Below are 10,409 nucleotides of genomic sequence, written 5' to 3'. Positions count from 1 at the left end.
AAACACTAAACTAGAATTTTAAGATTTATATCACAGGCTACACGGCATACTCTAACGTTAAACCTACCCAAGCATCATATGATAACGTATTAAAAATTTTTAAAAGCCATGATACTTCCACTTTTTCATACCAAAATTTGAGGCTTGAGTATGGCCCGACCTTTCATTTATTTATTTTCCACGGACAAAACGCTTTACCCACAAAAGATTTCCGTTTAACCGTTTTATCAAATTTGTCCTTTCATTTTCAAGGCTGAGCCTACCGACACATCCCAAGTTAAGTGCGTTTTCTTTTATTTATCTCATATTATTAGTAGTTTGAAAAACCGATTTCCGATAAATATAATCGTCTCCCACTTTAATGCAAAAGAAACTAAAAACAAGGGACATTTTTTTATTTATATTTTTTTATTTTTTATTTATTTTTTTTATTTTTTTAAATTTTTTTAAAAAATTTTCTTTTTCATTAATATTATTATTATTATTATTTTTTTCTACAACTAAGTAAAATAAATTCCCATCCCCACACTTAGAACGAAATCATCCTCGATGAGAACAAGGAAAAGAAATAAAATAAAAATAAAACGTAAAACATAAAATTAAAACTTTATAGAACAGAAATTAAAATAGAGAACGGGTTACTCCCCTGGTTTAGATGCAAATTCTTCATCAGCTGTGTATGATTCGAACGAACGACCGTATAGCATTTCATTCGCGGCCGCAACCTCGGGTGAACCAGTTCCAAAACGCCATCAGAGCTACCATGCGCATAATAATACCTGTAAAAACTCAAACTCGCTCGCATGTAGCGGAGTACAAAACAGAAAACAAAAAAAGAAGAAATAAACATATTTTTGTGTTTCTGAATTTTTTTTTTTGATTTTTTTTGATTTTTTTATTAAATATTTTTTTTTTGTATTTTTATGTTTTTATAAATATAAATAAAAATAAAACAAATAAAAACAGATAGTAAAGAGAATCATAATACAAACTCTACAACTCGGGCTGTCTCCCGAGTGGTGCATCCATCACGACTATTCCTCGGTGAATGAGTCAAGGTAGAACACCTCGACTGTCTGATCAGTTATCGGCTCTCCTATGTAGTGCTTCAATCTATGGCCGTTCACCTTAAACTTCCCGCTTCGATCTTGTATCTCAATGGTGCCATACGGGAAAACCTCAGTGACCGTGAACGGTCCCGACCATCGGGATTTCAACTTTCCCGGGAATAACCTCAATCGTGAGTTATACAGTAAAACCTTATCCCCACACTTGAACTGCTTATTACCCTTCAATTTCCTGTCATGCAGTTCCTTCGTATGCTCCTTATACCGAAATGATTGTGCATATGCGTGATCCCGGAGCTCCTCTAATTCATGTAATTGATGGAAACGATTACCGTCTGCGGCAGGTAAATCATGATTAACCCTTTGAAGGGCCCATGAAGCGCGGTGTTCCAATTCAACAGGAAGATGACAGGCCTTCCCATAAATCATCCGAAATGGTGTGGAACCAGTCGGAGTCTTGTAAGCTGTACGGAAGGCCCACAGAGCGTCATCTAATTTGTCGGACCAATCCCGACGATTTGAATCAACCGTTTTCTCGAGAATACGTTTGATTCCCCGATTACTCACTTCTACTTGCCCACTAGTCTGTGGGTGGTAGGCGGTCGCAAGCCGATGGGTGACCCCATAACGCTTCAACGCCTTATCCATCTGCGAGTTGCAAAAGTGAGTACCTCGATCACTGATCAAGGCTTTCGGGACTCCAAAACGAGCAAATAGACTTTTCAGAAAACGGACTACCACTCGGGCATCATTGGTGGGTAGAGCTTTGGCCTCAACCCACTTAGACACGTAATCGACGACCACGAGTATGTATTTGTTTCCACGCGAAGATGGAAACGGTCCCATGAAATCAATACCCCAAATATCAAAAACCTCACAAACTTGAATGGCATTCTGGGGCATTTCGTTTCGCGAAGAAATGTTGCCGACACGCTGGCAACGATCGCAACTCTTAACGAACAGGTGAGCATCCTTAAAGATAGACGGCCAGTAAAAACCAGAATCAAAGACTTTCTTTGCCGTAGAACTCACACCGTGGTGACCTCCAGTCGGTCCCACATGACAATGGCTCAAAATTTGCCATCCTTCCTTGACATCCACACACCTTCTAATGAGCTGATCAGCACCAATGCGGAAAAGATATGGATCGTCCCAAAGGTAAAATTTGATGTCAGCAAAGAATTTCTTCTTTTGCTGGTAAGGCATCTTTGGGAGGTATCCGTCAGCGAGATAGTTCGCGAAATCAGCAAACCATGGAAAACCTTCCTCTTGTGCAGTAACGAACATCAGACTCTTCGTCGGAAAACGATCGTCGATCCTAACTCCTGAATCTCCTAAATCAACTCCCTCTAGACGTGAAAGATGATCAGCCGCCACATTCTCGGCCCCCTTTTTATCACGGATCTCTATATCGAACTCTTGAAGCAACAGGATCCATCGGATAAGACGAGGTTTAGCATCCTGCTTGCTGAAAAGATATCTAATAGCGGCATGATCCGTATAAACAATCGTTTTGGACAAAACCAGATAGGACCTAAATTTGTCAAAAGCGAACACCACAACTAAAAGCTCTTTTTCGGTGGTGGTATAGCTTTCCTGTGCGCCATTTAAGGTCCGTCTTGCATAGTAGATCGGATGGAAGTGTTTATCCTTCCGTTGTCCAAGAACCGCTCCGACTGCGAAGTCGCTCGCGTCACACATCAACTCGAATGGTAACGACCAGTCGGGAGCAACCATGATCGGGGCGTTAACTAGTTTGTCTTTTAAAAGATCAAACGCCTCGATACACTGCTCAGAAAAAATAAATGGAGCATCCTTCTCCAAAAGTTTGGCCATGGGTCTCGCGATTTAAGAAAAATCTTTGATGAACCGGCGGTAGAACCCAGCATGACCTAAAAAGCTACGAATTGATCTCACGGAAGTAGGCGGGGGAAGATTAGAAATTGTCTCGACCTTTGCCCAGTCAACCTCTATCCCCGCACTTGAGATTCGATGACCCAGAACAATGCCCTTGCGAACCATGAAATGACATTTTTCGCAGCGGGACATCATCCTCTCGAGATTTGATAAACAATGATCGAAGAAACTCCCAAATACGAAAAAATCGTCCATGAACACCTCCATGGAGTCCTCGATCATATCATGGAAAATGGCCACCATACACCTCTGGAATGTGGCCGGAGCGTTACAAAGTCCGAACGGCATACGTTTGTAAGCAAACGTTCCGTAAGGGCAGGTGAAAGTGGTTTTCTCCTGGTCGTCGGGAGCTATCGGAACCTGGAGGTACCCGGAGAAACCATCTAGGAAGCAGTAGTACTGCTGACCTGCTAAACGCTCTAACATCTGATCAATGAATGGGAGAGGAAAGTGGTCTTTCCTGGTGGCATCATTCAGTCGGCGATAGTCGATCCAGACTCGCCATCCTGTTACAGTCCTTGTGGGAATAAGCTCGTTCCTCTCGTTGGTGACGACAGTCATGCCACCCTTTTTAGGAACCACTTGGACTGGACTCACCCAAACACTATCAGAAATGGGGAAAATAATCCCCGCATCAAGAAGTTTAATGATCTCCTTCTTTACGACCTCTTGCATTTTCGGATTGAGCCGCCGTTGCGGCTGGACGACAGTTTTGAAATTTTCCTCTATGAGGATTTGATGAGTGCAAAACGAAGGGTTGATACCCTTGATGTCGATAATCTTCCAAGCAATAGCCTCCTTGTGCTCTCGTAGCACCCTCAACAACTTCTCCTTCTCAACCTCGGTCAACGCAGAAGCAATGATAACCGGAAGCTTCCTCTCCTCATCTAAAAATACATACTCAAGGTGGGAAGGTAAATCCTTAAGCTCTAAGGAAAGAGGAGGACTCTCGACCGAAGGTCGGTCCATCAGATCGTCTCGTACGATCTCAGCAGACACGCCAGATTCAGGGGTATGCGACTCGGTGTCGTCATTTAAGGACTGATTGGTTACCGCAACCAATTCAATCTCCGGAATCTCCCTATCGAGGATCTGGGTGTCGAAGGCAGATCCTCCACAAATTTCGCTGAAAAACTCCCCGACATGCTCCATGATGGTATCAATGAAGTATAAGAAGTCATCAGCAGACTTGGGGTGTTTCAGTGACTGTCGAACGTCGAAGGTGACGTTCTCATCCCCAACTCTTAAGATTAATTTACCCTCGCAGACTTCGATCAATGTCTGTGCAGTGGCAAGGAATGGTCGGCCCAAGATGAGTGGGACACTATCGTCATCGTTCATGTCCAGGATGACAAAGTCCACCGGGAAGATGAACTTGTCGACACGAACAAGCATGTTCTCGACCACCCCTCGGGGGTATTTCACAGAACGATCAGCAAGCTGGATACTCATACGGGTAGGTCTTGGTTCGCCTAGACCCAACTTGCGATACACGGAATACAGCATGAGATTAATACTGGCACCAAGATCTGCCAGCGCATGGACGACCGTATTATCACTCAAGATGCAGGGAATTGTGAAACTCCCAGGATCGGACATCTTTTCTTGTAACTTTCTCTGCAAGACTGCAGAGCAACCAGCACTCAGAGGAATGGAAGAGACTTCGGCCAACTTCTCTTTGTTCGAAAGAATATCCTTAAGAAACTTTGCGTATTTGGGCATTTGCGTAAGTGCCTCAAGGAAAGGAATATTAAGATGAAGTTGCTCCAGAAGATCAAGAAATTTGGAGTTTTGCTCCTCGTCTCTATCCCTACGGACTCTCCCGGGAAATGGGAGTCTAGGTTTGTAGACTCTCGGTGGTGTGCTGGGTAATGGTTGGTTCTCGGCCTGTGCTGAACTTCCGGGAATGTGCCTCTGATTCACCTTGGCCGGTGGAGACTCCAACTGAATCTCCTCATCTACCTGCTCCTCTACATCTACCGCAGGCTCGTTAACGCCTCCTCTCGTCGCCTCTTGAATCACGGGCTCGCTACGTGCCCCCGCACCGCTCCTTGTCGTCACAGCCTTCGCGAACGCCTTCGGATTTTGTTTAGTGTTACTTGGAAGTGTACCTGGCGACCTCTCATTTAGACGACTTGCTGTCTCTCCCATCTGACGCTCAAGATTTTGAATTGACGCTCCTTGATTTCTCATGAATGACTCGTGCTCCGGAATTTGTCTTGAGTTTCTTTGTGACGGGAGTCCTCTCTAGTCATGAGTTGCGACAGCATCTGTGTCTGCTGTGCCATCATCTCCTCTAACGTGGGCTTCTTCTCCCCACTACTCGGTCCCTCACCAGAATCCTGGAATAGGCTCTGACGTTGCTGGAAGCCGGACTGATTTACGTTCCTCCAGTTGGAATTTTGGTTACCTCTCCACCCCGAATTATAAGAATTGAAAGAATGTTGATTTCGATTTGGATTATTAACAAAGTCGACTGCCTCCTCCTGGTAACCTACGGGGCATTGAACGGTATCGTGTCCCCCTCTACAGATCTCGCATAACTTACTTTTCACCTGCAAGTCCTTCACGATCTTTGCTAACGCTTCAACTTGTGCGCGCAAGTGCGGTGCTCGTGTCGACCGAATGCATGCCGCGTGATAGGGAATCGACGGTTTTGGTTCTCTTAACTGGTGGTCGCTGGTATCCTTTCATGGCTAAACCATTAAACAAGGCAATGCACTCATCCGTATCTTTCGTCGTCAGTAGGTTACCTCTTGCAGCTGTGTCGAGCATACTCTGAGTTGCGTACGTCACTCCGTTGTAGAACTTCTCAACAACCACCCAGTCTTGTAGGCCGTGGTTCGGACATAAAGCAAGTAGATTTTTGAACCTTTCCCACGCCTCGTAGAAGCTCTCGGTGTCCTCCATCTGGAAAGAATGAATTTGGTTACGCAAACGAGCGGCCTTAGCCGGAGGATCGTATTTTTCAAGAAATTGGGTCCGCATGGCAGCCCAAGTAGCAATGGATCCCTGTGGGAGGGACTCAAGCCACAGACTCGCATGATCAACGAGTGAGAACTGAAAGATTCAGAGTTTGATGGCGTCTTCGGATACGCCGGCAAGATGAAACGTGTCGCAGATTCGTGTGATGCGAGTGATATGAGCGTGTGGGTTCTCATGGAGTAACCCGTGAAATTGAGCAGAATGAGCAATCGTGTTCAGAACATTAGATGGGATCTGCCAAGTCGTTTGAACTCCTATAGCTGGTGGAGCACTGCTGGATCTCGCGCTAGCATCGACCGGACGGGCCTGGTCTGCAACTGTCCTCCTCGGTGGTGGATTCGCGTCGCCCATAATCCTATCCCTAATGACGGGTTCAGAAAAAGTAGGAGAAGAGAATGTATTACCGACGGACGTAGATGAACTGGAAGACGGGTTTATACGACGTCTCTCACGAAGCTCTCTCTCTGGTTCGGAAAATCCTTCGGTTTCTGGTGGTCCTAGAGATCGGGTACGTCGCATACAACTATTAAACTAAACGAAATAAACTAAAATTAGCTAAATTATTTTAAACTAACAAACAAAACAAATAAGAAAAACAAGTAGTCAACAAGGTAAGTCCTAACTCGAGTCGTTCTAAATACGCCTCTAACCGTGTCCCCGGCAACGGCGCCAAAAACTTGATGTGAGAAAATATATATATAAATAAAACACAAGTCGCAACTAAGCTTTAAAAACCAAACAATCTATCCTAGTTCACACAAACGGCAAGTGTACCGATCGCGTATAGCACAGATAAGGAAAGTCGGGATATCGAACTCGAAGACACGTGAAAACGTTTATAATTACGAAACTCTAACCAAGACTCACCAAAATAATTAATTAATTTATTTTATAATTTATTTAACTACTTAACTTAACTGAATGAAAACTTTTAACAAAACTTTGAAAACTTTGATTTAAATTCAATATATAAAGACGTCTACCTAGGAATGAATCATGTTGATAGAAATAACAAGACAATGGATTGAAAATATTCACGACACCGGTTATAAAAGATGACACAACTAAAACTTGTTTAAGAAAGTCAAATTACCTCTCAGTCTCTCTAACAATCTCTAACTTATTTTAATTGATTTTAAAGAATAAACCGGAAAAACAATTATTAACGTGTTCAAATGACGACTCACCTCTCGGTCTCACCGACACACTAGCCTAATGGAAACGAATACTACGCAACCAAGGATAGAGGAACAATTTAACTTAACCCAAATTAAACCAACTAATTGCACATAAACACTCAAACTTGACAAGACAAAAACCCGCTCTCGCGTGGTCTTAATTCTAACAAGTAAAAGCAACGAGACAATATTACTTCTTGTCACCTTTCGGTCTCAAAGAAGGTGTATTTTAACTGATTTTAGATGATTATATTACCCACTTATCCCTACGGTTGTACACCCCGAAAATAAACCCGAAACACCAAGTCAAGAGTCTAACAAGCAATCAATTAATCAAAACCAATTCAGTTAACTAATGCAAGAGGATTATAAGTAATAACAAATTAAACACAGCCATCACACACAATCTAATTTATGGTTTTGTTAAACTTTACATCAATAATTCAAGTCTTGAACATTAACAATCCATTAAACAAGTCTAAACTACTCGACAATCATCTATCCTAGGTAGAACAAGCAAGTTTAGCCTAACATTGATTTTGGACAGCCATGCATACTCAAGAAAAACATCATAAACATCATCATAAACATAATTAAATTCATTCAAGATCCAAACAATATCAATCACAAGACAAACTATCAATCAATTGCAAAACAATTCAAAGCAAAAGACCAAATCAACAAAGTTAGGGTTCTTGAACAAAAAGTAAAGTTTATGAATGTTTTACTATCAAGTATGGCTGAGATCTATGCTTGTTATTGATCCCTAGCTGCTGCCCCGATGTTCCTCTTTCTCTCCAGCCGCCACAACACCAACAGCCGCCTTCTTCTTCCTTTTTTTTTCTTCTTTCTTTTCCGGCTGCAGTTTCCGATCGAAACACTTAGTTAGGGTTTAGGGTTTTTTTAATTTCGGGTCTTAGGCTGAATAATGGCTGATTTCTCATGTTATTAACTTAATATAATATTATAAAAGGCTTTTAAGATGTGGGCTTGGGTCGGGCCTTGACTTTTAAGTTTGAAAGTTGAACAATTAAGCCCCTAAACTCTTCCAATTTAACTCTTTTTTCCACCAAACTTCATAACCTTCAAGAAAACAATCATCTTTGTAATATTAAGCATAAACAAACCATAAAACTTAATAATTATACTAAAAAGTAATTAAAACATGATAAAAATGATACGGAAAGTAAATGTGTTTTACAACACATCATTTTGCCTCCCTTCCTATAGTGTCACGTCAACGCCACATTATACCACATTCTACTATCTTTCACAATATTATGGAAATGGTCACCAATTCATCACTTTCCTTCATTTTCAAATTAAGTAATAATATTTATATAACTAAATTAATTTGATACAACCAAAATTAAAACTTACATATAAAATAAGTTCTCTTCCATTGTCTTTGATTGTCTAAAAAAACGGGTGGTACGCTTCTAGATCTTTAGCTATCTTTACGAATAACTCTTTGCTCTAACTAAAACGTCTCTTAAACATTTTTTCGTCACATACCGGATTTTCATTAAAGAAATTAGCTACAAGGCGCTCATGACCGCTTCACGGTGTCTGTTCAAAGCAGCTCTTCTCGTTTCCGGTGTCGAATATTCGCCTTAGTCGGTTACTATATCGGTTGCAGTAGACACGATCGTGTAACTAAAAAGTCAAACGATCGAACTCGACTCGTCATCAGATGAAAAATCCATAACAAAAATGAATTAAAGGTTCGAGTTTAGATATTTTTAATTTTTGGATGTAAAAAAATTAAGAAATGAGGGGTTTATTTATATGATTTAATAAATTATTTGATTTTTTTTATTATTAAACAATCATTACCACAATGATAATTTAGAATTAAAAAATATATTTTTCTTTAGAATTGACCCAATATTTTATAGAGTTAAAACCCATTCTTATTAGAAGAATATATATATATATATATATATATATATATATTACTTTTGGAGTAAACAGTCATTTTCTTTCATTTATTTAGTTATTTTTGTCATTTTTGTCCAAAAATGTCTTTTTTTTTTTGCCATTTCCATCCTCAAGATTTTTAAAATTTGTGGTGTCCATCCAACTTAGAAACCCCGTTAGTATTGTGTTCCGTTAAATCAAGGTTTGTCTTTTTAAATTTTTATTATTGTTTTAATAAAAAAAACTTAGAAAAGAATATACATATATTTAAAGATCCATAAATATATTCATATACTTATGAATATCCACATTCACAAATCAACCCAACCCAATATTAACTAATTTCTCTCTTTTCAACTAGGGCTGTCACTTTTTCCTGAAACACAAAACCCAACCCGAGAAAACACGTACACGAACCCGAACTAACCCGACCCAAAAAACCCAAACTCGAAAAAAGACTAACCCGAACCCGAAACGAAGTAATTCGGGTTGGTTCTATGGTTTGATTTATAAGTTTCGGGTCACCCCGAATAAACTTTTAGTTTTTAAATTAAATATATTTTTAGGTATAATAGGCTTAGTTTTAGCCACTAACATTATCAAAATCTTGTCCTAATAAATTGTTGTCATTACAACTAATATAGATCAATTGTTTATTGTTACTAATAGCAACCAAATCACGCTCAATTGAAGACGATTTTCGAATTAGTTTTAGTCATCTTTTGGATTATTTAATCAAGTTATGTTGTTTTGTATTTGATTATCTGTTTACGAGCAACGAATAATATGTTGTTTTAATTTTAGCATTGTAATTTTTAAAATCATTTTGTTTTTTGTTTTTTTTTCTAGGATACTCGAAACCCGATTAAACCAACCCGAAAAAACGCGAGAGATTTGGGTTGGGTTTCGAGTCAAGATTTAAAATTATGAAACCCGAAAACCCGACCCAAAAAACTGGAAACCCGAAAAATGAATGTAACATTCGTTACTTTTCAAAGCCCGAAATTTCGACCCGTTTAAAATTTTCAGTTTTTTTTAATTTATATATATATATATTTATATATATATATATATAAATATAAATATATATTTCAAGATTCCTCAAGTTATAAATAAATCATTTTCTTTTCGTTTCGTTTAAATAACAAAACTCTGGTATTTAAGGTTGTACTTTAACGAATCCCGAGCTACCCAAGTATAATACGAAGAATATCTAACTTCATAAACTTTTATATTATTCTTATAACATTCAAAAGTTCAAGGTATATTATGTAAATGTATTTTAAATTATGTTTTTAATAATATATGAACTTATTTAAATTAAAATAATAATAATAATAAT

This window comes from Bidens hawaiensis, unplaced genomic scaffold (assembly GCF_021521415.1).
Source record: "Bidens hawaiensis isolate Kalapana, Puna unplaced genomic scaffold, B.hawaiensis_p1.1 tig00419378_1, whole genome shotgun sequence".
Lineage (NCBI taxonomy): Eukaryota > Viridiplantae > Streptophyta > Magnoliopsida > Asterales > Asteraceae > Bidens > Bidens hawaiensis.
The sequence above is the reverse complement of the archived record's forward strand: the minus strand, read 5'-3'. Positions refer to the sequence as shown.